Consider the following 27527-nt stretch of genomic DNA (forward strand, 5'->3'; position numbering starts at 1 on the left):
TGGGACTTGTAGTTCCGCACGTCTGTTGGTAACAGGTTTAAGAGCTAGATTCATGGTATGGTGAGAAGTGATGGGCGGGACTGACCATCCACATACTTTCCACCCAGGGGTGTGTCTGAGGGGATATCATGTGTCTGGTTGTGATCACATGAGCAGTCTACCAGGGTCCTGTAAGGAAATGGACCTGGTGGAGTACATGGTGAGTCCATGTGAGGAGTGTACTGACACTCCTGAATAGGTATCTCCAGGAGAAGGGGGTTGTGAGCTGACTGGGTGTCAGCAAGTGGAGACCGCCATATATGTCTTCGCCCGGATACAGCTGAGAGGTCAGTGAGTAAAGGCTGTGATGCCGGCACAGGGACACTGTGTATGAAGCCTTGCGAATATGTTTTAATGAAATGTAACAGCGGTTTATGACACTTAAAAAAACCGCATAGATATTTGAAGTGATAAAGTGCTCCTGTGTGACTCAATCCCGCTACCTGACGCGTGGTCCCCCATACCCTCGGGGCCCACATTGTCACAGTATGTTGTTGTAATTTACCAAAATAGCTCAGTTTTCATTCTATCATATAACATCACCTTCACTACTTGACTATACACTCTCATCTGCTTTATAACTGATTAACTGTAGATACATAGAATAAGGCAAATACACAAACGTTGTATGCACAGTCCTTCCAAACCCAACCACAGACGCTTTAGAGGTTTCACATGCTTCAGAGCTAACAGAATAATCATCGAATGGTATAATGTTAGAGTTAGAAGGGACCTCCAGGGCCATCGTGTCCAACCCCCTGCTCAAAGCAGGATTCACTAAACCGTCTCCGACAGTTGTCAGTCCAACCTCTGTGTGAGGACATCCATTGAAAGAGAACTCGCCACCTCTCTTTGGCAACCTGTTTCACTCATTGATCTTCCTCACTGTTAAAAAGTTATTTCTAATATCTAATCTGTATCTTCTTCCTTTCAGTTTCATTCCATTGCTTCTCGTGTTTCCATGTGCAAATGAGAATAAGGATGATTGCTCTACACTGTAACATCCCTTCAGATATTTGTAGACAGTTATTAAAGAGGTGGTTCACTACTCAACATAATGCCCACACATTGATGTAAACCTCATAAAGAAGGCTTTTTTTCAAATACCTTGTTTAGTCAATTGTGCCTCAGGGTGGCGCTATTGCGGTCCACTCATCCCCATCACATGATTCCCGGGCTCCATGACCTCTGAGATTTGGTGATGTCACATCAACTTCCAGTTGATTCGACATCACCAAGGCCAGCCTCACTCTCCCTGAGTGACTAGGCTATGGGTGGCGTTTCACCGCTTGTCACAGCCGAGCATCTTGTGCACTCTCTGCGCTGCAGAGCGCCGCAAGCAGGAGCGATGCTGGGCTGTGATGAGCGTGAAACTCCGCCCACACCCCAGTCACTCACAGATACTGGGGCCCACTTTGGTGATGTCGGGTCAACTGGAAGTTGATGTGACATCTTCAGATCTCAGAGGTCAAGGAGGCCAGGGGTCACAGAATAGTGATGAGCAGACAGCAATAGCGCAATTGACTAAATAAGGTGTTTTAAAAAAAGCCTTCTTTATGAGGTCTACATCGATGTGTGGCCACTATACTGAGTAGAGAACCACTTCTTTAAGTCTTCTCTTAAAACTACTCATACTCCAACCTCTGAGGCATCGACTTCCCCAAAATGATAATCTAGATCAGTCTTTACCAATGCAGGATCGGTAGAGAAGTGTTTCTTTATCTAAGTGAAGGCATGAATTGCCATAGATTTCAGCAACCTTCTTGGTTAAATCAGTCAAAGGTTTGGCAAACTATTCATGTTTTTATTAAATGTTTATAATAATTACCAAATTCTAAAATATGCTTACCGTTCGAGTTCACTCATCCCTACTCATTGACAATGGCACATTTGATTCAATGAGGATAAGATGGGGCATAATATGAAATTATAGGAGCCAGTTGTGGACTGCCCTTGTAAGGGCAGGAGTTTTTAGATTTGAAGGGCCAGATTAATCCCATGCAGGGACAGTAACTCATTCTCCAATAAAGCCTTCAAGACTGGTTGGTACAGGACTTACTTTCACCTGACAGACTTAGAAACATGGGTGAGACCATTCTATGTTTGTCTCGAGTTGTTTATGGAGTGTTGGGGATTGCATGAAGCCACTTGGACCACTGTCTAGTTGTGTTGGATCTTCAACATTGGTCTCACACTCCTGAGAAATAAGAGCGGGTCTCTGTATTCTTTCCACCATTCTTCTGTTTGAGTGGATGAATAATTTGCATACTGCCTGAGAAGTGTTGGGAAGTTATTTGATCACTTTTTCATCAGTTGACGCTTGTGATCCTTTCTTTTTAACCTATGGTTGGGGATCAATATTCAAATGTTTTATAAGAATAATCTTTTTAATGCATTGTATTAAAAGTTACATTTTAATATTCACAGTGGTGCTTTTTGTACAATTTATATCCATCATACATGGATAACGTTACAGTGTATCCCGATTGCTATTGATTTTTTTTATAGGCCCATGAAAAAGAATGGCACATGTGAATTGGCTCATTGAGTTTAATGGGTCATTATTCAGTATGAATGTGAATCCGGTTTTCTCTGATGCAGGACTTGAAATTGAACATTGTTCTGTGTAAATATGCACTATGCAATCTAAGGTTCCACTTACACAGAGAAAACTTTCTGGTTGGTGGTCGTGTAAGTGGCACTCAATGATCTGTAATAGATTACTTAGTGCACATAGACTACCATTGGTCTCAGCAGTGCGAGTCCTGTTTACATGGAATGATTAGAGATGAACAGAACCATTGAAGTTCATGGTCAGCGAGTTCAGCTGGTTGTCAGATAAAGTTCAGTTTAGGACCCGGACTTGACCTGAACCCCATTGGAAGTCACTGATTAGGCAGTTGGTCTCTCTGTGAACAAGCAGCCAGCCATAAACAGAGCATTTCCGGTGGAGGTAAGGCGGGTTTTTTCGGTTTTATTTTGTGTACACTACATTTAAAAATGCTGATTTTACCCCCAGTTCGAGACATTCAGAGACTGCAAGCAGCTCGCACTAGGCTGAACACCGAATACACCTGAGCACAGTGATGCTTGATCGAGTGGTTTGCATACGTAAAGCACCAGAACTGATTTTTTTGTAACATTCTTTAGTGTTCGTGTTTGCTCATCTCTAGCAATGACTCACTGCAGAGAATAATGTTTTATTGTGCAACACAAAGGTCATTTTAACCCATGAATAAGCATTTTGCTTGTTCATATGGTGATCAGAAGCCTGTTAGACTGCACGATTATCAGGAAGTGAGTGATCCTAGGACAGCTTATTTACGATAATCTCTAATCCCTACCTAACTGTCCCAGCATATAGTAACATAGATAAAGAGATCTTAAAAAAAGTATTTCTAAAGATCCTTTATGATATGCTAATGAGCACAGGGACTAGTTCCAAGGGCGTTAGTTCCTGTGCTCATTTCGTCCTCTTAGCGTGTTAGTACACCCAAAGAGGCCTGTTAACATGCTATTCAATGCCCACTGACTAGCATCACTGCTTATGCCTAGTGTACCTGTGTCCGATGTCACCGCATCAGAACGCCGGGCAGTGCGCATGATCAGAAGTCATCGCACTTCTGGTCACGCGCACTATGAAGCTGGGTGTACATGATCCATGTGCACTGACACTAAGCCTGGTGTTCTAAGGCGTTGCAACAGACACAGGTGCATGCATCACTGCCAATGATGACGCTGGGTAATGGGCATTGAATAGCATGTTAGCACATCTAAAGATCTCATTATGTTTGGTACTAGATACAGGGACGATTAGGCATGTATTAGCAATATGCACCCAAAACTGCTCGTGGTTCCGGGTGTATATTGCACCTAATAGGTTCCCTTTAAACTTCTTTATGTGCGCCTCTGTTGAAGAACAGGTGGATTCCTTAAACTTACTTATCACCAGACTGGCTGCAGTTCAATGTTCCATGGCCTCAAGATATTCTTTGTCGCTATTATTACATGATGAATGCTATATAAGGGTTAAATGAATTAAAGAAGAAAATGCTGCTGATTGAATATCTCAGCCTCGCTGTCCTTTTTTGCTGTTTCCTTTTCCAAAGTGAGCACCTGCATACATTTTTCACACATGAGCAGTCTTATTAGATACCATTCATTTTCTTTACTATCTCATATTGCCATCTTAATTATGTTACTATCCTAGACTATAGTATAATGAAATCCTTCACTTTACCTCTCCCTTTGTGAATGGATGCCGATAACAAGTCACACATGTTCCAGTACATAAAAGAAGAAAGCATTGTGATTTCTCACTGTTATAACCCTAATGTCTCAACTGCAACATCAAACCTATATCCAAATATCCTTTCTATATATACTGCTGGATAACAAATATTACTTATTTATTTACTTACTAGCTAGTACCTGGATGTTACCGGGGTTAGTAACTGTCTCTCTTTCTCTCTCCCAGTCTTTGTCTGTTTGTCTCTGTCCGTCTGTCTCTATGTATGTTTCTGTGTAATCTATCTCTGTGTATCTGTCTGTCTGTCTCTTTCCCCGTCTGTCTCTTTCCCGGTCTGTCTCTTTCCAGGTCTGTCTCTTTCCCCGTCTGTCGCTTTCCCCGTCTGTCGCTTTCCCCGTCTGTCTCTTTCCCCGTCTGTCTCTTTCCCCGTCTGTCTCTTTCCCCGTCTGTCTCTTTCCCCGTCTGTGTATTTCCCCGTCTGTCTCTTTCCCCGTCTGTCTCTTTCCCCGTCTGTCTCTTTCCCCGTCTGTCTCTTTCCCCGTCTGTCTCTTTCCCCGTCTGTCTCTTTCCCTGTCTTTTTCCTTGTTTCTGTCTCTTTCCTTGTCTCTGTCTCTTTCCCTGTCTCTGTCTCTTTCCCTGTCTCTGTCTCTTTCCCTGTCTCTGTCTCTTTCCCTGTCTGTGTCTCTTTCCCTGTCTGTGTCTCTTTCCCTGTCTGTGTCTCTTTCCCTGTCTGTGTCTCTTTCCCTGTCTGTGTCTCTTTCCCTGTCTGTGTCTCTTTCCCTGTCTGTCTCTGCCTGTCTCTTTCTCTGTCTCTCTGTGTCTGGCTGCCTCTGTCTCTTTGTCTGTCTCTCTCCTGTCTCTCTGTCTGTCTGTGTGCCTCTGTCTCTTTGACTGTCTGTCTTTCTCCCTGTCTGTCTATCTCTTTCTCTGTTTTTTCCTTGTCTTTGTCTCTTTCCCTGTCTCTTTCCCTGTCTCTTTCCCTGTCTCTTTCCTTGTCTCTGTCTCTTTCCCTGTCTGTCTCTTTCCCTGTCTCCGTCTCTTTCCCTGTCTCCGTCTCTTTTCCTGTCTTTTTCCCTTGTATATTTCCCTGTCTTTCTCTGTCTCTTTCCCTGTCTGTCTCTTTCCCTGTCTCTTTCTCTTTTCCTGTCTTTCTCTGTCTCTTTCCCTGTCTCTGTCTCTTTCCCTGTCTGTCTCTTTCCCTGTCTTTTTCCCTGTCTCTTTCCCTGTCTTTCTCTGTCTCTTTCCCTCTCTCTGTCTCTTTCCCTTTCTTTTTCTCTTTCCCTGTCTCTTTCCCTGTCTTTTTCCCTGTCTCTTTCCCTGTCTTTCTCTGTCTCTTTCGCTGTCTCTGTCTCTTTCCCTGTTTCTGTCTCTTTCCCTGTCTGCCTCTTTCCCTGTCTGTCTCTTTCTCTGTCTGTCTCTTTCCCTGCCTGCCTGTCTCTTTCCCTGTCTCTCTGTGTCTGGCTGCCTCTGTCTCTTTGACTGTCTGTCTCTCTCTGTCTCTTTCCGTGTCTCTTTGTCTGTCTGTGTGCCTCTGTTTCTTTGACTGTCTGTCTCTCTCCCTGTCTGTCTGTCTCTTTCCCTGTCTCTTTCCCTGTCTGTTTGTGTCTGTCTACCTCTGTCTGTCTCTTTGACTGTCTGTTTCTCCCTCTGTCTCCTTCTGTCTGACTCTGTCTCTCTGTTTCTTTCCCTGTCTGCCTCTTACTGTGTGTGTCTATGTCTGTCTGTCTCTTTCTGTCTCTCTCTATCCGTCTCCCCACCAACATCATATTACCTCACACATAAGCTTCTTATACTAATAATGTCCTTCGTTGCCTATAGCAACCAATCACAGCTCCTATTTATAGCCTGTAGCTCGCAGCTCCACTGACTTTAATGAAGGCAGGTTTTTTGGAGAGTAACTGTAAAGCGCGGGGTTAAATTTCCCATCAAAACATAGTCTATGACGTTCCATGAGTCACATGGGGTGTCTGTGCAAAATTTCATGATTATAAATGCAACAGTTCGGATTCCTTTAGCGGACATACACACATACATACATACATACATACATACATACATACATACACACACACACACATACATACATACATATATACACTCACTCAGCTTTATATATCAGATTTCTTTTTTTTCTCATAAAGGCTGTATTAAAATAGCAAAATATAAAAAATATTAGTTTCCTGAAAGACTGTTGTTCTGGGTCACTTACAAATGGACCTGAAAAACAAACATATTATGTGTTTACTATTATAAAGTAAGAGAGGACGGAGCATTGCCCCCCCTCCCCCCCCCGGGGCATTTGCGGAGGCCTGCATGACCCCTGATTGGTGGGGAGGTCAGGGTGTCATGGGTGGGGGAGGGGGAGCGAGCCCGTTTTGAAAGGATTGGAGGGGCAAAGGGGAGGAGCGGCACTTTCCCGCTCCCCTGGCTGAAGGACGAGTCGCAGCCACATTACCTGCGGCAATGGAGTCCGTTGAAAACATCCTGGAGCGGCTGCGAGTGGCGGCTGGCGACCATCCTCCAGGCTGGCTGCAGGCGTCGGTGCAGGGACTCATCGGAGGGAGTCGGGAGGCGGTGGGGGCTCCCCCCCCACGTGAGCGGCGCCTCCGGAGATCCAGACCGCCGGAGCGGTTATCACCTGAGGTGACTCCCCGGGCCCGGCGACGCATTAGAAGCCCCTCCGGGGACCCTCCAGGCCGGGCGCCATGTGCAAAAAAGTCCAGCAGGCCCCGGTCTGGGAGGAATTCAAGAATGCGGCCGGGTCCAGCGGTGGAGAGCAGGCCTTCCCTGGAGTTGGGGGCGGGGCCTGCTCCCACTATGTCAACGGTGGCTGTCGGAGCTGCGGCGGGGCGCTCTGGTGATGTGCCGGCCGAGCGCCCTGAGCCCTGTCTGCGGTGGAGGTCGGATGAGGGGGCGGGCCCTAGCGGAGGGGGCGGATCGCGACGGCTGGAATCGGTAGTGCACCGGGCCTGGCGTGCAGGGCCCTCATCTGCAGAGGCCCCGAATGTCGGGGGGGCCCCGTGGAGTGGGTTGTGGGAGCGGCGTCGGCAGGATCCAGAGGACCGCAGACAGCCCCCTCTGGCAGCCGGCTGGGGGGGCGGACAGCAGCCGCAGGATCAGCTCCTGGAGGGATCTTCCGGCCCTGCGGCAGCAGGGGCTAACGGCGGCGGAGCGGAGGCGCGGGGGCAGGAATCTACTGAGCAGCCGGAGGGACGACAGGAGTCTGGTAGTCCGGCTGACGGGGCCGCTACCCTCGTGCAGCCCGGTGAGTATGGTTCTATGTCTTGTTTGTCTTCCCAGTATTGTCAGGTACAGAATGCAAGGGGGGATGTAGGTCACCCAGGGTTTCGGCAGGGGTTACCCACGGGGGGTGGAGGAGAGGTGTCAGGTGGGGGGGAGGTGGTAGAGCTTATAGGTTGTGTGCGTACGTTGCTGGAGCGGATTGGGGGGGCACGGGAACACGCAGGGCCAGTGGGGGCTTGGATTAATCCGCCTCCCTTGGGCATTAGTGGAACGCCAGTGGCGGGTATTGCTTCCCCGGTGTCGGTGTCGGTTCAGACGGAAAAGAATAAGGAGGACAGGCTTCATTTGGATGATCGGGCGCGGGGGGAGGTTTTCGTCTGTTTTGAGGGTCCCTTGGGTTCCCATCTTAAGACAGAGGTGAAGGAGAAGATATGGAAGGATGAATACGTAGAGATCTTCTCCCTGCTGCCGTTGGCAAAATTTAATTTAGACAAAGGTAAAAAGGACGAGAGCAAGAAAGAGGAGGAGAAGAAGCGGCGGTGGCGCTTGATCCCTCAGACGTTCACTAATTGGTTGCAGGCTTTTGCTATTTTGGCGAGTGTGATAGGCGAGAAGGCGCCGGAGAACTGTTCACATTTGTTTTGCTATATGGACGCTATTGGTGAGGCGTACAGGGTGTATGGGGGACAGACATGGCTTAGGTATGATGAACAGTTTCGTCAGCGGAAGGCCGTTCGACCTTCTATTAGATGGGACCAAAAGGACATCGGGTTGTGGTTACGGGTTATGGCGCCGTCGAGATATGGCCAGCCCTTTCAGGGCGGGGCCGGGTCTGCCGGCCAGTCCGGATCGCAGGGTGCTGGTAGTCAGCCAGGTCAGGGGGGTTCGCAAAAGCCCGGCGTGTGTTGGCAATTCAATGAGGGGCAATGCAAGTTCGGGGCCACCTGCCGTTTTAAGCACCTCTGTACCCATTGTAATGGGACCTCACATGGAGCGGCAAAGTGCTTTAAGAAAGGCAAATCCAAGCCCGGCACCACTCATACCCAAGGGTCTGACGCCGGTGAGGTTAGCCGCGATGCTTCCGTACCTAAATAGGTACCCAGATAGAGAGAAAGCTGAGGTTTTGCGGTTGGGATTTGGGGAGGGTTTCAGAATTCCGGCTCCCACTTTTGCAGTGCCGGCGGCGACAAAGAACCTTTTGTCAGCTTATCAGCATTCGGGGGTTGTGGCCGAGAAATTAGGCAAGGAAGTGGCTTTGGGGAGGATGGCGGGGCCGTTCCAGGCCCCTCCTTTTCCTGATCTAGTGGTCTCGCCGTTGGGGGTGGTGCCAAAAAAGGAGCCGGGGAAATTCCGGCTGATTCACCATCTGTCTTACCCAAGAGGTAGGTCGGTAAACGACGGGATACCGGCTGAACTGTGTTCGGTGGTTTATACGTCATTTGATGAGGCCACAAGTTGGGTAAAAAAATGCGGAAGGGGAGCACTTATGGCTAAGACGGATATTGAGTCAGCTTTTCGGCTGTTGCCAGTGCATGCAGATTGTGTCCGGTTGTTGGGTTGCTTTTGGGAGGGAGCGTATTTTGTAGATCGCTGTTTGCCCATGGGGTGCTCAATCTCCTGCGCATTTTTCGAAACGTTTAGTTGCTTTTTGGAGTGGGTTGTTCGGGACGTTTCAGGCTTGTCAGCATTGGTGCATTACCTCGATGATTTTTTGTGTGTAGGTCCTGCCGAGTCGGCTCAGTGTGCCGGGATTTTGGCAACTATGGAGTGGGTTGCGGATCGATTTGGGGTCCCCCTGGCGCCGGAGAAAACGGTGGGACCAACTACTAGTTTAAGTTTTCTGGGCATTGTAATCGATTCAGTGGCCTGGGAAGTCCGGCTTCCTGAGGACAAGGTTGCGGCCATGAGGGACGAGGTGGCAAGGGCAAGGCGGGTGAAGAAACTGCAATTAAGGGAAGTGCAGTCCCTACTGGGAAAGCTTAACTTTGCTTGTAGGGTGATGCCAATGGGCCGGATTTTTTCGCGACAACTGGCCAGGGCAACGGCGGGGGTGCTTGCTCCGCACCATTACGTTCGGTTATCAGCAGACCACAAAGCGGACCTAGCAGTGTGGGGGCAGTTTTTGGAACACTACAACGGTCGTTCATTGATAATGGAGGATGCAGTGGACAATTTTGACTTGGAGTTGTTTACGGATGCGGCGGGCAGTTCAGGTTTCGGAGCTTTTTTCAAGGGTCAGTGGTGTGTGGGTCGGTGGCCGGACAACTGGACGGCTGAAGGCCTGACAAAGAATGTGGCGCTGTTGGAAATTTTTCCAATAATGGTGGCACTTCATCTTTGGAGAAGCCAGTTGGCAAACAAAAAGATTCGTTTTAACTGTGACAACATGGGGGTGGTGATGGCGATTAATCAGTTTTCGGCGTCCTCTCCTCCGGTCGTTCGGGTGTTACGTGAATTGGTGTTGGTTTGTTTGCAAATTAACGCATGTATTACGGCGACTCATGTGCCAGGTGTTCAGAATCTAATAGCTGATTCCCTCTCTCGTTTTCAGTGGGATCGGTTCCGGGTTTGCGCACCAGAGGCAGAGTCCAACGGGTTGGAGTGCCCGGCACACCTTTGGACCGTGGTCTTCGGGCAGCGGGACCACTAATTCGGGCGTCCTTGTCGGGTAACACGTGGACAGCATATCAGGCAGCATGGGGGCTGTGGGAGCAATGGTTGCAGGGTGGAGATTTTTCTGAAGAGGATCAGTTGGGTATATTGCTGGAAAAGTTGGGGGAGGTGGCAGTAGCAGGATGGTCGGTTGCGAAGGCAAATCGTTTTATGGCAGGGTTAGCATTTGGTTTTCGGTTACGAGGGTTACGAGATTTAACTAAGTGTTTTTTGGTTGTCCAGGCGTTGAAGGGTTTTCGAAGGGGACGAAAGATATTGGATGGTAGACGACCTGTGTCATTCGGATTATTGGAACGGCTGGGTGGGGTGTTGGGGGAGGTATGTACATCTCCGTTTGAGGAACATTTGTTTAGGTTGGCGTTTTCCTTGGCGTTTTTCGGAGCCCTGCGGGTTGGGGAATTGGTATCTCCCAGTAAGGTGTCCCCCGGGGGTTTGAGTCGTGGTGACATTATGGCGGTGGACAGGGGAATTGAATTTTGGATAAGGAAATCTAAGACTGACCAACGGGGGGTAGGGAAGCGAGTGTGTTTGGGAGCGGTTAGGGGATCGGATATGTGCCCGTTGAGGTGTTTCATTAATTTTGAACAGATTCGAAAAAGGGGGGATGGCCCGCTGTTATGTCATGACGACGGGTCTTTCCTATCACGATATCAGTTTGTGAGCGTTTTCAGGGCATGTTTGAAGTCGTTGGGGTTAGATCCTAAGTCTTTCGGATCGCACTCTTTTCGCATAGGGGCGGCAACAGAAGCATCCGGGCGCGGTTTGTCTGATGACACGGTTAAACAGATTGGTAGGTGGAAGTCTGGGCGTTTTAAGTTATACGTCCGCCCCCAGGCGGTGGTCGGAAACTGAGTGGGGACTCTTACGGTGAATGGGGGGGGGGGGGGGCGGCCGGGGTGTGGGTTTTGTCGTTTGAAGGTATCAGGCACTAACATGTTTGTTTGTTTGTGCTTTTGTATTGCAGAAACACCCCTTCCCTCCCCCCCGCTGGTCTGGATCTTGGGCCATTCCTACGTATATTGGGGAGCCCGGCGAGCGGATGCGAGAAGGAACGGGAGACAGTTAGGGTTCGCCAGGGACGTGGCTCTTGTACGATGGCTTGGGGTTCGGGGGTTAGGGTGGAGCAGGGTGTTACAAGAGGTGCATAAATATGCCCGATTAGACAGGCCTCCTGACGTGTTGGTCTTACACGTTGGGGGGAACGATCTAGGGGAGAGGCCTTTCAGAATCCTAATAAAAGACATCAAGCACGACTTGTTGCGGCTCTGGGTGTCTTTTCCAGGGATTACGGTAGTTTGGTCAGAGATGGTGGCGAGAAGGAGTTGGCGGAAAGCACGGTCTGTTGAGAGGCTGAACAAGGCGCGGGCGAAGGTTAATAGGGCGATTTCAAAGTTTGTTAGTCGGAATGGGGGTGTTTGTATCCGGCATGTGGAGTTGGAAAGGACGGAAGAGGAATTTTGGTTGGCGGACGGGGTACACCTAAATGCGGTAGGGATCGATTTGTGGACCCTCGGCTTACAGGGAGGTATTGAAAGGGCCCTGAGGTTGAGGGGGGTCTCAGGCACTTGAAGGTTATCAAGGTGCCTTCGTTGTGGCGTGTTATTGGTGGGTCCTTGAAGTTGGTTTAAAATTGTTCGGGGAATCCATACGGGTGTGGATCCCCTCATTGGCATAATTGCTGGTCACCTGGTGATTTGGAGGGGAATCCCGACGGGGATATCGGGGCCCCTGTGGGTGTGTTGGGGTTAATGAAGGATTAACCCTTACAGTTTGGTGCGCCTGAGCCAGTGTGGGTAACGGCTGGGAGCAAGTTGGTTTGATGGTTCGGTTTATGGGGATCACCAGGGTTGTAGCTTCAAGGACCTTACCATATTGCAATTTTATTGGTTATGTATTTATGTTAATAAAATGGCTGCTATGGCCAGAATTATCCAATGATATTCGGTGTCTGCGTAGTCATTTTAGATAAGAATGGGAATGGTGGAAGGAGACGGGAGGAAGACCGGAGTCAGCAATTCCAGGGTCAAGAGAGGACGGAGCATTGCCCCCCCTCCCCCCCCCGGGGCATTTGCGGAGGCCTGCATGACCCCTGATTGGTGGGGAGGTCAGGGTGTCATGGGTGGGGGAGGGGGAGCGAGCCCGTTTTGAAAGGATTGGAGGGGCAAAGGGGAGGAGCGGCACTTTCCCGCTCCCCTGGCTGAAGGACGAGTCCCGCCCGCCCTCCCTGATATTCATGGTATGTCTGGGGTGTGTATCATACGTTAGACGGGGGGGGGGGGGGTTTATCGGGTCGTAGTGGCTGATTGGCGTGTTATTGGTGGGTCCTTGAAGTTGGTTTAAAATTGTTCGGGGAATCCATACGGGTGTGGATCCCCTCATTGGCATAATTGCTGGTCACCTGGTGATTTGGAGGGGAATCCCGACGGGGATATCGGGGCCCCTGTGGGTGTGTTGGGGTTAATGAAGGATTAACCCTTACAGTTTGGTGCGCCTGAGCCAGTGTGGGTAACGGCTGGGAGCAAGTTGGTTTGATGGTTCGGTTTATGGGGATCACCAGGGTTGTAGCTTCAAGGACCTTACCATATTGCAATTTTATTGGTTATGTATTTATGTTAATAAAATGGCTGCTATGGCCAGAATTATCCAATGATATTCGGTGTCTGCGTAGTCATTTTAGATAAGAATGGGAATGGTGGAAGGAGACGGGAGGAAGACCGGAGTCAGCAATTCCAGGGTCATGATGTTTTGGTCTTATTCGAAGGAAATAACCACCTTTGGATAACCTACTTCTCACAGAATCAGATTACAGGGTATCAAAGTGGACAAATTCTAGTCACCATCTTGGGCCTTATTCACTCATTATTTATCATACATTGGGTTGCTTTAATTGTGCATTCAGAAAAAATTATTGTATGTAATTATCATTAGAAAGGATGATGTGCAGAATCCTAATGCTTCCACCTTTAAGGGTCAGTGCTCTTAGTTGCCAAAAAAGCCCCAAATTAGATGTGCTATTTGGCTACTTGGGGGCTGAAAGAGTACACCAGACACCCGTAAAAGTGTTGGAAATCAATGAATGCAACAAAATTGGCCAAAAGATGAAAAAGGGGGTATGGTCACCATAGAATTTAGTACAGACTTAGGCGGGCTTTGCACACTACGACATCGCAGGCCGATGCTGCGATGCCGAGTGCGATAGTGCCCGCCCCCGTCGCAGCAGCGATATGTGTTGATAGCTGGCGTAGCGAAAGTTATCGCTACGCCAGCTTCACACACACACTCACCTGCCGTGCGACGTCCCTGTGGCCGGCGACCCGCCTCCTTGTTAAGGGGGCGGGTCGTGCGGCGTCACTGCGACGTCACACGGCAGGCGGCCAATCAGAGCGGAGGGGCGGAGATGAGCAGGATGTAAACATCCTGCCCACCTCCTTCCTTCCGCATATCCTACGGAAGCCGCTGTGAGGCCGGTAGGAGACGTTCCTCGCTCCTGCGACTTCACACACAGCGATGTGTGCTGCCGCAGGAGCGAGGAACAACATCGGACCATTGCGTCAGCGTAATTATGGATTACGCCGACGCTGTACCGATGATACGATTACGACGCTTTTGCGCTCGTTAATCGCATCATCCAGCCTTTACACACTGCGATGTCGCATGCGATGCCGGAAGTGCGTCATTTTAAATTTGACCCCACCGACATCGCACCTGCGATGTCGCAGTGTGCAAAGTGCCCCTTACTATGTTTAAAGAAACAGAAATCTTTCAGATCTATGCTAGCGCAAACCACATTTGCCTTTCCACTTTAGTATGTCATTTGCATGTCGGAATATTGTAGTAGTGTAATCACTACTATGAGATCAGAAGCCTAATATCTTTCCAACCTATTACTAAAGTAGAAGAAGATGTGACCTAAAAATCTTAATGACAAAAACAGATGGTTGCACTCTGAAATGCTGAAACAAGCAACCCATGAATGTAAGAATATAGATATCCATTACTGCTCAAGGAAATCTAGGAAAAATTGAGATATATGACATACAAAAATGGCTATGTCTATATCTGCCCAGTAGCCATGTCACGGCATATCTCATTACTGGGTTCCTACATGGGGTCATGCCTTATGACAGTGCACGCCTCCCCCATTAGCTGCGGGTGACTTTATTCTCCATAGCAAGTTCCTACTCGCCCATACAAATGGAGGTTTTTAAACTGAGAGAGGCTTTATCTTAGTGTAGGAACCCAATAAATAAGATATGCCATGATGTGGCTACTGGGCAGATATAGAAATGGCCATTTTTGTATGTTAAATATCTCAATTTTTTCTTAGATTTCCTTTAGCAGTAATGCATGTCTATATTCTTACATTCATGGTTTGCATGCTTTAGCATTTCCAGTTCAATTTTATACCTGTTCACACTGCATGTTAGCAAGTGGTGTCAGTCTTTTTGTGTAAATTATGGAGTCATATCCTTCTGACTGTGAACCCCTCCCCCATTAGCCACAGGTGATTTTATTCTCTTAGCCGGTTTCTACTTGCCTATACACATAGAGGTTTTTAAATCCTAAGAGAGGCTTTATCTTTGTGAAGGAACCCAGTAAATGAGATATGCTATGACATGGCAACTGGGCAGATATAGAAACAGCCATTTTTGTATGCTAAATATCTGAATTTTGTCTTAGCTTTCCTGTAGCTGTAATGCATGTCTATATTCTTACATTCATGGTTTGCATACTTTAGCATTTCAGAGGGCAACTGTCTTTTTAAGTCATTATATGTCATGTTCAGTTATGCACCTGTTCAAACTGCATGTTAGGGAGTGCTGTCATTCTTTTTGTCTAAAAATTTTAATGATGTATTATAGTTTTCAACTGTATCCATAAAAAAAATGTGTCTCTCCATAATTTTTAGATATGTTCGCTAGGAAAAAAAGGAGAAAACAAGTTGAAAACCCTTACTACTGCTAAATGCAGCTTCACAAAGGAGAATGAATGAATCAGTGGACTGGAGGAGAGACACAAATATCGTCCTGTAGGATTGTCTGCCTGCTGTAGTCAATGTGTTGGCTGTCTCTTGGTGGGGTTAGCAGTGTCCATTACTTTTTAGTCGTTGAGACTCTAAAGGTCGCTTTACACGCTGCGTCATGCGCGCGTCACAGGCAAATCGCTGCCCGTGGCGAACAATATTGCTAGTAAGCGTCACACGCACATACCTTCCCAACAACGTCGCTGTGGCCGGCGAACAAACTCTTTTTTAAGGTGAAGTTCGTGCGGCGTCACAGCGGGCAACCAATAGAAGCGGAGGGGCAGAGAGCAGCCGCATTAACGTCACTCCCATCTCGTTGCCAGAGGACGCAGGAACGCTGTTGTTCGTCGTTCCTGGGGTGTCGCACATAGGGATGTGTGCTACCTCAGGAACGACGAACAATCTGCGTCCAAAATGAGCAACGATATTTGGGAAAGGAACGACGTGTCAACAATCAACGATTTTTGCCGTTTTTTTGATAGTTAGCGGTCGCTCGTAGGTGTCACATGCAACGACGTCGGATGTGCGTCACGAATTCCGTGACCCAAACGATATCTCGTTAGCGATGTCGTTGCGTGTAAAGAGGCCTTTAGACTTTGCAACCATTGAGATGCCAGCGATAGCAAGTTATCATCTATCCTGTGGAAAGAGTGATAACTCGCTAAAAATGAGAATAGCAATTTAATGTAGCTAGATTATATGGTCTCTTATATATTGATCATCTAGTATATGTAAGGCTATGTGCGCACGTGTGCGTAATTCATGCAGTTACGCTGCGCTTTGTAGCGCAGTGTAACTGCATGCGTCCTGCGTCCCCTGCACAGTCTATGGAGATTGTGCAGGGGCCGTGCGCACGTGGCGTCTTAGAGCGCAGCGCTTCGGCTGCTGCCCGAAGCGCTGCGTTCAAGAAGTGACATGTCACTTCTTCCGTGCGCTTTGCCGGCAGCCCCTGCTCTGTCTATGGCAGGAGCTGCAGGCAGAGCGCACGTTCTCGCCGGCACCATGCGCTTCAGAACGGAGCTTTTCAGCTGCGCTCTGAAGCGCACCTTTTCGGTGCGGTGCAGAGCGCACACGTGCGCACATAGCCTTACTAACTATAAATTGTCTTCCTTGGTATCAAAGTATATGACCTGTAAAGATTCAACGTGGGCAAAGAGACCAGCAAAGCCTGACGTCACCTTCATGACTAGGCCACATGTTTCAATTCTGACCAGTGTCACTTTATGTGGTAATAACTCTGAACAAATGCGACATATCTTAGTGATTCTGAGATTGTTTTTGCGACACATTTATAAGAGGTCGATATTATTTACCATATTTTTCGCTTTATAAGACACACCGGATTATAAGACGCACCCCAAATTTATAGATAAAAAAGGTAAAAAAAAATGGGGTCCATTTTATACTCCGGGAGTGTCTTACCAGAGGGGAGGCAGTAGCGGTGGTGGAGCGGAGTCACAGGAGGCAGGGACAGTGCTGGAACAGGGCACTGCTGCAGGCGCTGCGGTGGGGGCTGTGGTGGCTGGGCGGTGTGGCGGGTGTCACAGATGCTCTGTCGGCGGTGCAGGCTTCAAAGACATGATGCCCGGAGTTGGCACATGCAGATTGAGCTCTTGGCTCAATGACAAGCCGATATCTCATCTGCGCACGCGCCACCTTTGGGCGCCATTTTTCTTAAGTTCCCTGCTGGAAGATCAATGGGTGGGAGGCAGCAGATGCTCAGAATGAGATCTTGAGCTGAGAGCTCCATCTGGGAATGCGCGGACTCAGGGCGCCATTATTTGAAGCCCGCACCACCAACAGAGCATATCACCTGCCGCACCGCCCTGCTCCATACAGCCCCCACTGCAGCCAGCACAGTCCCCACTTTAGCCAGCACAGTCTCCACTGCAGCCAGCACAGCGCCCATTCTCCACTGCCCGGTAAGCTACATTTGCATTATAAGACGCACCCCTTATTTACCTCCCAAATTTTTGTGAGGAAAAGTGCGTCTTATAATCCATAAAATACGGTATGTTTATTTGTGAAAAAATTAGAAATTTGATGAAAATGTTGAAAAATTCACAATTTTTGAACTTTGAATTCTTGTGCCCTTAAAAGGATAGTCATACAACTAAAAATAATAAAGAAATAACATTTGCTACATGTCTAGTTTATATCAGCATCATTTTTGAAAGTTTTTTTGTTAGAAATGCAGAAGGGCTTGATACTCATTAGACTCACGCAGCTGCTCAGTTCTGAGTCCTATCGGTGATAGATCAGCATTGCTGCCAAGTGTGTTTTTCTAGATAATGCAGCTTCAGCCATACCCACCTGCTTATGATAGGTTTCTCCCTGTCAGCTCTCATAAGTAGGAGCAGAGGAGGCAGTGTGAATCATTGTAAGTGGAGTATTACATATGTGCAGCTAATTATTCTATGGGCTCATCTACTATATCATTACACTCTCTTCTGCTGCATGAGGAGCACTCAGAGGAGCAAATATGGCTGAGCTGCACAAGGTAGAGTGAAATTGAAGAGCTGCTGGAATTTGATGATTAGCTCATTCTGTGATTTGGTAGTTAACAGAAAGTCTGAGACTGACCTTCTGTCTACATAGGACATTGTTTACTAGACTGTTGGTCAGACTGGACACCGGATAACACATCTGCATATAATGAAGGTGAGAAAATGTATTAATGCAACTGAGCTAGGATTAAACAAATTCCACAGTTATAATATTACTTGTGAGTTAGCATTATACAGTTAGGTCCAGAAATATTTGGACAGTGACACAATTTTCGCGAGTTGGGCTCTGCATGCCACCACATTGGATTTGAAATGAAACCTCTACAACAGAATTCAAGTGCAGATTGTAACGTTTAATTTGAAGGTTTGAACAAAAATATCTGATAGAAATTGTAGGAATTGTACACATTTCTTTACAAACACTCCACATTTTAGGAGGTCAAAAGTAATTGGACAAATAAACCAAACCCAAACAAAATATTTTTATTTTCAATATTTTGTTGCGAATCCTTTGGAGGCAATCACTGCCTTAAGTCTGGAACCCATGGACATCACCAAACGCTGGGTTTCCTCCTTCTTAATGCTTTGCCAGGCCTTTACAGCCGCAGCTTTCAGGTCTTGCTTGTTTGTGGGTCTTTCCGTCTTAAGTCTGGATTTGAGCAAGTGAAATGCATGCTCAATTGGGTTAAGATCTGGTGATTGACTTGGCCATTGCAGAATGTTCCACTTTTTTGCACTCATGAACTCCTGGGTAGCTTTGGCTGTATGCTTGGGGTCATTGTCCATCTGTACTATGAAGCGCCGTCCGATCAACTTTGCGGCATTTGGCTAAATCTGGGCTGAAAGTATATCCCGGTACACTTCAGAATTCATTCGGCTACTCTTGTCTGCTGTTATGTCATCAATAAACACAAGTGACCCAGTGCCATTGAAAGCCATGCATGCCCATGCCATCACGTTGCCTCCACCATGTTTTACAGAGGATGTGGTGTGCCTTGGATCATGTGCCGTTCCCTTTCTTCTCCAAACTTTTTTCTTCCCATCATTCTGGTACAGGTTGATCTTTGTCTCATCTGTCCATAGAATACTTTTCCAGAACTGAGCTGGCTTCATGAGGTGTTTTTCAGCAAATTTAACTCTGGCCTGTCTATTTTTGGAATTGATGAATGGTTTGCATCTAGATGTGAACCCTTTGTATTTACTTTCATGGAGTCTTCTCTTTACTGTTGACTTAGAGACAGATACACCTACTTCACTGAGAGTGTTCTGGACTTCAGTTGATGTTGTGAACGGGTTCTTCTTCACCAAAGAAAGTATGCGGCGATCATCCACCACTGTTGTCATCCATGGACGCCCAGGCCTTTTTGAGTTCCCAAGCTCACCAGTCAATTCCTTTTTTCTCAGAATGTACCCGACTGTTGATTTTGCTACTCCAAGCATGTCTGCTATCTCTCTGATGGATTTTTTCTTTTTTTTCAGCCTCAGGATGTTCTGCTTCACCTCAATTGAGAGTTCCTTAGACCGCATGTTGTCTGGTCACAGCAACAGCTTCCAAATGCAAAACCACACACCTGTAATCAACCCCAGACCTTTTAACTACTTCATTGATTACAGGTTAACGAGGGAGACGCCTTCAGAGTTAATTGCAGCTCTTAGAGTCCCTTGTCCAATTACTTTTGGTCCCTTGAAAAAGAGGAGGCTATGCATTACAGAGCTATGATTCCTAAACCCTTTCTCCGATTTGGATGTGAAAACTCTCATATTGCAGCTGAGAGTGTGCACTTTCAGCCCATATTATATATATAATTGTATTTCTGAACATGTTTTTGTAAACAGCTAAAATAACAAAACTTGTGTCACTGTCCAAATATTTCTGGCCCTGACTGTATGTGTGAAAGTGCTATATTAAAGCACCACTTCAGTGTTTGTTGGTTTTTCAGCACTATAATGGTACTTTTAATCTAAGGTCCCTACCTATAGTAATATACTCAACCTCCGGCGTCTTCACCTTTTACCGATGCCCGAAGTCAGAAGATAAGTCACAAACGCTCAATACAAGTCTATGAGAGCCAGAATGAGGCTCTCATAGACTGACATTGAAGAGTGACCTCCAGTTCGCTCCTTGAAACACAGGAGCAACTGGTTGAAGACTGACCAGAGTGGTTTGGCTAGAAAGTGAAGACTGTGGCAGGTGAGTATAAGACCAGTGTCAGAGAACTTAGAAGCACCATTCCAGCAGTAAAATAAAAAACGCTGAAGTGGTGCTTTAAGCACTTCAAATGCCTTGTTTTTTAGCAAATAAATGATCACATAGGGGCATTTATAGATTTATAGTGTATACTAGCTTTGTGAAGGAGGCAGTTTCTGGCTTTTTGTAAACAAAGCTTTTTATATTTTTGCCATTTTATAATATTCCTGGTATTTGACACCCCTCTTAAACCTACCTGGCACCTTTTTAAAGATCTTTGTTTGGAAATATTTTCTTTTTGTGACTGGAAAGTGCTAAAGTCCCAAAAAGACCTAATACTTCCCATAGCATCTGTTAGAATTTCACTTAAAGATGGCCGCCTCTGTCCTCTGAATCCTGGCCTTCAGTGATGAGGTTTTGACAAAAAACAGTTGACCTCAGCAACCAACTATTGGGTGCAGAAATGAACTTACTGATGTCTACTACAGATAGTAAATGGCTGCAGCAGTCATACATCCATGTCCAAACGGCATCGCTGAAGTATGCAGGGACTAGTGGAGCATCCAGGACCCATGGCACAAATGGGACATCTGACTATTCCTTTGTTTGCTGTTTTAAACCATTCTAAGCTGGAAAAACCTTCAATACTACACGGTATAAAAGTATTAATCAAATGATAGGGACAGTCTGCAATGAGATAAAGAGGAGCTTTCACCACTTTTAGCATGCTGAACTAGCTGCATTATGGAATAGTGTAGAATACAATGCAGTTTTAATTTTAAATTTATCATATTTAATGATTTTAGCTAATACAAAGGGAGCGATAGCAGAGATTTGCCTCTGGGATTATTTGCTTATTCCCCTGCATAACACAGACCAATCATAAGCAGGAGGCATCATGCAGGAGGAAAAAAAAGACCTTCCCCAAAGAGATAGTGAAATCTGGCTCTCTTTGTATGAGACATGTAATGACACACAGCCTTGCTCACCTGGCTGATTTCACTGCTGGCATCTATTGTGATTACAGGCAAAGGAGTAGAGCACAGCTATGTGTCATTACAAGCACTTCTTTCAGTTCTATTCCCACAGTCCTACTCTCTATCAGCTTATCACTACTCTGCATCCCCCCACACTGACTGCCATGAAATGAAGGCTTCTATAAGTGTTTGTAATGACACACAGCTCTGTTCTATTCACTTGTATTGACAGTATGTGAGGTCAGTGAGATCAGTAAGATGAGGAAAGCTATATGTCATTACATGTCTCAAAGAAAGACAGATCTGACCATCTCCGGAGCTGTGTTCTTTTTTTCTCCATGAAGCCTCCTGCTTGCGATTGGTCAACATGCAGGAAAAAAATGAACTACCCCAAAGATGAATCTCTGTTAACGCACCCTAAAGCAGGCTTTACACGCTGCGACATCGCTAGCGATGTCGCGAGCGATGGCACCCGCCCACGTCGGTGGAGCGTCGCGGGGTGATCGCTGCCGTAGTGAACAATATCGCTACGGCAGCATCACACGCAATTACCTGTTCACCGACGTCGCTGTGGCCGCCGAACAATCTCTCCTTTAAGGGGGAAGTTCGTTCGGCGTCACAGCGGCGTCACTAAGCGACCGCCCAATAGAAGCGGAGGGGCGGAGATGAGCGGCCGTAACATCTCGCCCAACTCCTTCCTTCCTCATTGCCAGCGGCCGCAGGTACAATGTTGTTCCTCGTTCCTGCGGTGTCACACATAGCGATGTGTGCTGCCGCAGGAACGACAAACAACCTGCGTTCCAAATGAGGAACAATTTTTAAAAAATGAACGATGTGTACACGACGAACGATTTGACACCTTTTTGTGATCATTACTGATCGCAAAAAGGTGTCACACACAACGAGGCCAGATGTGCATCACCAACACCGTGACCCCGACGATATCTCGTTAGCGATATCGTTGTGTGTAAATGGGCCTTAAGACTTAGCGAAAATTAGTATAAAAACTTTACTGGCTAATTATTTCCATAACCGAGATGAGAAATAAAAAATACAACTACATTTTATTGGGCTCTGCAGCTCCTATTTCATGATATTTCCAGTTTAACATGCTTAATATGATAAAACTGGTGAAATGTCCTCTTTAAGTGAGCTACATTTTATTTATGATTAGAGAAAAGGTACTCCAAGGTACCATAAGGGTTAAGGGGTGGTTCCAGATTCTGCTGGGACCCCACACCATTAGCACAAACTCAATAACATAGTTTAGTAAGAAAGAACAAGAGTTTTTAAAGTGCAAAGCAGTACAAGTTTTTATTTAAACAAGGTGAGGATAAACATCCAAAGTATCATTAAAAACATATTAAAAATTAATGGCGGATAAGTCCCACATAAACTAGTAACATTGGCAATGGTGTATAAATGCAAAACACATGACATCAGTACTATCGGTTATACAGGAGGGACACGTGGGCATTAGGTGTCAGTGAGCTGTTTCTCTGAAAACAGAACAGCCCATAAGCATTACAGCACAATATTATATCTAGCCCATATAGGGCAAATGGCCCCACTGCAACCCCTGCACCGATAGGCGTGTATAATGCCTATAGTGGAAGTGGACACCAATACTCAGCCAAAGATATTGAAGACAAGGGGGACACCATCAGGAACGAGCCTCAAGACAACCTACGTACGTTTCGGTTTCAACTAATGGTAATCTTCATCAGGGAGAGGCATCTCGTACCGCTCACTCTCCCGATGGCAGGCTTTAAATGTGTGGTAGTAATCGCTCAAGACCCGGAAGTCTCACTGACGGCGGTCGCGCAAGTACGCCGGGCCAAGTCGCGCGAGACGTCGGCTGTCACGTCGCTATCGCACATGCGCGGGAGCAGGGACGCGTCTCCAAGGCTCCCGCGCATGCGCGCGACGCACAGACGGCCGCGGCTGCGCGCGCACCAGCCCGGCACCAAGCGCGACCACACAGAGACAGCCGCGCATCACAACAGCAGAGGTAATCACAAACATCAGTCCCTGTGCATGTAATCCGCATCTTATGATGTTCAGTATTCATGGAGCATAATAACGTCAGATCAGGAAGTTCATCCTTGGAATTCTTTATGGGACAAAGATCTTAATTATTCAGATGACGGATCATACGATTAGTTTCTATGTCCTATTAACAAAAAGGACATATAAAAATTACATAAGCCTGAACTTCAGGGGGAGATGTACGAGCACATGATTAAAAGAGTAAAAAACTTAAAAAGATAAAGGATGCAGATGACGAAAAGATGGCAAGAATCACAAAATCCTAATATCATGTAATTAGGCATCACATATATAAAAATGAACATATGTAATTACGTAGACCAGATACTGTGGGGATCAATGGTCTCCAGGGGAGCAAGTATACAACGCATATGTACAACACCTCCGTACAAGGATGCAAACACATGCATGCATATACATGCACATATACAAACACATGCATGTACACATACATACATGCATACGATCGGTGTCATGCTATTTTTATAAAAACGGAGCATAGCTCACAGATTCATTAAGGTCCTTGGGAATTAATGTGTCCAGAGTCACTATCCATTTAGTCTCACACTGCGCCAGGCGTTTCTTAAGGTCACCACCCCTGATTCCCCCCGTCACCACATCAATTCCCCTAATCTTTAGTTTCGAGGGGTCACAGGAGTGGTGTGATCTGAAATGCCTGGGCAGTGTTTTGAGTGTCGTCGGATCTTCTTCCGTTTTGGCCGCAGCAATGTCCCTTACGTGCTCCCTGACCCTGACGCGGAACTCCCGAGAGGTGAGTCCCACGTAGGTCAGGGGGAACGTACATGTGGCAAAATACACTACATATGTAGTTCCACATGATCTGACGTTATTATGCTCCATGAATACTGAACATCATAAGATGCGGATTACATGCACAGGGACTGATGTTTGTGATTACCTCTGCTGTTGTGATGCGCGGCTGTCTCTGTGCGGTCGCGCTTGGTGCCGGGGTGGTGCGCGCGCAGCCGCGGCCGTCTGTGCATCGCGCGCATGCGCGGGAGCCTTGGAGCCGCGTCCCTGCTCCCGCGCATGCGCGATAGCGACGTGACGGCCGACGTCTCGCGCGACTTGGCCCGGCGTACTTGCGCGACCGCCGTCAGTGAGACTTCCGGGTCTTGAGCGATTACTACCACACATGTAAAGCCTGCCATCGGGAGTGAGCGGTACGAGATGCCTCTCCCTGATGAAGATTACCATTAGTTGAAATCGAAACGTACGAAGGTTGTCTTGAGGCTCGTTCCTGACGGTGTCCCCCTTGTCTTCACTATCTTTGGCTGAGTATTGGTGTTCACTTCCACTATAGGCATTATACACGCCTATCGGTGCAGGGGTTGCAGTGGGGCCATTTGCCCTATATGGGCTAGATATAATATTGTGCTGTAATGCTTATGGGCTGTTCTGTTTTCAGAGAAACAGCTCACTGACACCTAATGCCCACGTGTCCCTCCTGTATAACCGATAGTACTGATGTCATGTGTTTTGTATTTATACACCATTACCAATGTTACTAGTTTATGTGGGACTTATCCGCCATTAATTTTTAATATGTTTTTAATGATACTTTGGATGTTTATCCTCACCTTGTTTAAATAAAAACTTGTACTGCTTTGCACTTTAAAAACTCTTGTTCTTTCTTACTAAACTATGTTATTGAGTTTGTGCTAATGGTGTGGGGTCCCAGCAGAATCTGAAACCACCCCTTAACCCTTATGGTAACTTGGAGTACCTTTTCTCTAACTGTATTTGTTCTGTTTATCACAGATAGGTCTCCAGCTACCATGAACTTCCGGGCCAGGGACAGTACCTGGCAACTACAGATGGATGATGTCCTTAAGAATGGTGGGGTTTCAGATGGCAAAAATAATGGCATACAATCTGATGAGATTATCATGACTAAATATAAAGATTTACTCAAAAAAAGAACTAGATTGTGGTGGAACAAGGCGTTTTTGGGCAAGTATTTAGAGAAAGACCTAGTGCCCAGGGGACTCCGCATACAGGTGTTCCCTTCCTTCCCTTTGGAGGATGACACCTTTAAAACCAAATGGGAGGAATTTGCACAGACCTGCTCTCGGGGTTTCCTCGGCCTGTTGTGGGACCACAACACTTCCTCATTAGCCCCAATTGAGACTGAATTGGAAGCACTGGAAAATAAACTAATAGAAGTCTGTACACCAGCTGTCGTGGCCCGCTTTTTCACTGATACTGATAAAGAACTTGAGAGATGGGAGCGGGAAATTAGGGCCCTTAAGCTGAAAAAGTTAAATAGGGACATTCAAGATTATACCTTGCGGAGAGCATATAGATGGAGATTGGACACAAATAGAGGACGTATTGGGGATTGTTCCAACAAAAACCCTCGACTAAGATCTTCCTCAATAGTGTCACAGACCTCTGCTGCTGGATCCTCCTCCGGGGCCTCAGTGAGTTCCATGGACATCGGGGAGACGGTCGGGGCACGCGTTAAACATAGAGCCCGGCCACCAGTGACATATAAAAGGAACAAGCGCCAGGGAAATAAACTCCAGGTAATAAATTTATACTCACGGGTGCTCACTGTGGCTCAGGTGGAGGTCCTCTCACGTGGTCTGACTTTCTCTCCCTCTAATTCTTTCCACCTCTTTTCGGCTTTGAAGGACCTTAATTTGTTCTCGCGGAAACTAACTCTTAAAAAACTTTTTCACAAGCGGAATGCGGGGTCCGAGAACCAGGTGGAGAGAGAGGCGATACAAAATCTTGAGGATCTACTCCAGGAACAGGAGGCCCCAACTGCAGGTATGTTCCCAGGAGCTCTTTTACCCAAATCAACAAAATTCCCCCCCTTGTCAATCAGCCCTGCAATCGATATATTTACAAAAATGGTCAGTGAGGATTTCAAACAGATTCCGACTAATCGGAGGTTTGATAACCTAACCCTTCCTCAAAGGAGGGCTCTGACTGAGCTGCAGGGCTTTCATGATATTGTCATAAAATCGGCTGACAAGGGGGGGAACATTGTGGTGCTCTCCTGTGACAAATACGAACATGAAGTCCTCAGACAACTTCGTGACAGGAGCACCTATAAGAGACTCCCCTCCAACCCCCTGGTTGTGTTTTCCATTGAGCTCACCGCGATTTTACGTAGGGCTCTGGATACCGGCCTCATCAATAAAAATATGTTTGACGGATTATGTAAAAAACATCACAGAGTGCCCACATTTTACATACTGCCCAAGATCCATAAAGATGCTGTCAATCCGACTGGACGTCCGATTGTGTCCGGCATAGAGGGTTTATGTGATCCAATTTGTAAATTTATAGATTACCATTTAAAACCTTTGGTTGAGACATTACCTTCTTATGTCCGGGACACCACGGACGTCCTTAGGCGCATTGACGGCATCTTTCTGGAGGATGACATGATCCTTGTGACAGCCGACATTGAGAGCCTCTATACGTGTATATCCCACACAGATGGAATACGAGCGGTCCGTTTCTTTCTCGAAGTGTCCGGTCGGGGTGGCGAGTTGAGTGAGCTGATAATCGAGCTGCTTGAGTTTGCCCTGTCGCACAACTTTTTTGTATTCAAGGATGTCTATTATTTACAGCAGTGCGGCACTGCCATGGGCGCGGCTTGTGCGCCCTCGTACGCTGGCCTCTTCCTGGGATACTGGGAGAGGTTGGTCTTTGCTGACGAGGACTCCGGGCTTAGCGCCCATGTGCAGTGCTGGCTAAGATACATTGACGACATTTTGTTTGTGTGGCAGGGCACGACTGAGCAGCTCGATCAGTTCATGGGACAGTTAAACATCAATAACTTTAATATCAAGCTTACCTATAAGAGTAGCAGATGTAGGATTGAATTCCTTGATATCTCGATTGAGGTAGATCAGAAGGGATCGATCCAGACGGATGTTTTCCGCAAGGAGACATCCGTCAACACATTACTACATGCTTCATCTGCTCACAACCCCTTAACAATACGCGCCATCCCGACCGGTCAGTATTTGAGGATGAGACGGATTTGCTCTTCCAATAATAGTTTTGAGGCTCAGTCGGCTGATCTCAGGGACCGATTCCGTGAAAGAGGTTATAGTGGCAGAAGTGTCAGGGCAGGCTATAATCGGGCCAAGAGGACCTCCCGGCTACAGCTGCTCACAGATACCTCAAATAAACAGGCACAACGTGATGTCGCGGTGAGATTCATTGGAACATACAACCAGGAGTGGGAGACTATGCGTCATATCCTGAAGAAACATTGGCCGGTCTTAATGACAGACCCGGCATTAACTGAAATACTTGCCCAGAACCCCTCAATGACCTCAAGGAGAGCAAGAAATTTGAAGGACCTATTGGTCCAGAGCCACTACGTTCCACCTCGAGTGAACTCATTTGGGTCTCGGGGACCTCCACATGGATGCTTTCCATGTGGTCACTGTATGGCCTGCAGTAATGTACTCCGGAGTAACACATTCAGTTCATCAGACGGACAGAAACAATTTAACATCAAACAATATATTACATGTGGAACTACATATGTAGTGTATTTTGCCACATGTACGTGCCCCCTGACCTACGT

The 27527-nt window shown here is 46.9% G+C and overlaps 1 protein-coding gene across 2 annotated transcripts in view; it reads right to left on the minus strand.

Moving 5' to 3' along the window:
* Positions 1-27527, minus strand: part of SH3RF3 (SH3 domain containing ring finger 3) — a 658302-nt gene that overhangs the window by 102612 nt on the left and 528163 nt on the right. The window lies entirely within an intron of this gene.

This window comes from Anomaloglossus baeobatrachus, chromosome 2 (genome assembly GCF_048569485.1).
Source record: "Anomaloglossus baeobatrachus isolate aAnoBae1 chromosome 2, aAnoBae1.hap1, whole genome shotgun sequence".
NCBI lineage: Eukaryota > Metazoa > Chordata > Amphibia > Anura > Aromobatidae > Anomaloglossus > Anomaloglossus baeobatrachus.